Genomic DNA, 257 nt, shown 5'->3' with positions numbered 1-257 from the left:
TTTGTGCTTTTCTAAATAGGCACTTTATAAAATTTGCAAGTTCTGGTTTGATGGGGACAAGAATAGATATTGAACTACCCACTGCTACCAGCAACTGTTCCCTGGAAGCTACTCTTCCACTTGTATTTAGCTTTCTTTTGTTATATTAAATGTAGAGTTAGCATGCCTGCAAGACAGATCTTACCAGCCACAGGTAACCACTTTTCCTAAAAGCAGCAATGAAGACATTGTAGTTATAAATAGAATAAAGGGTTTAT

The sequence above is a fragment of the Lepidochelys olivacea genome (genome assembly GCF_965140295.1).
Source record: "Lepidochelys olivacea isolate rLepOli2 genome assembly, chromosome: 2".
Taxonomy (NCBI): Eukaryota; Metazoa; Chordata; order Testudines; family Cheloniidae; genus Lepidochelys; species Lepidochelys olivacea.
Note: the sequence above shows the minus strand (reverse complement) of the source record.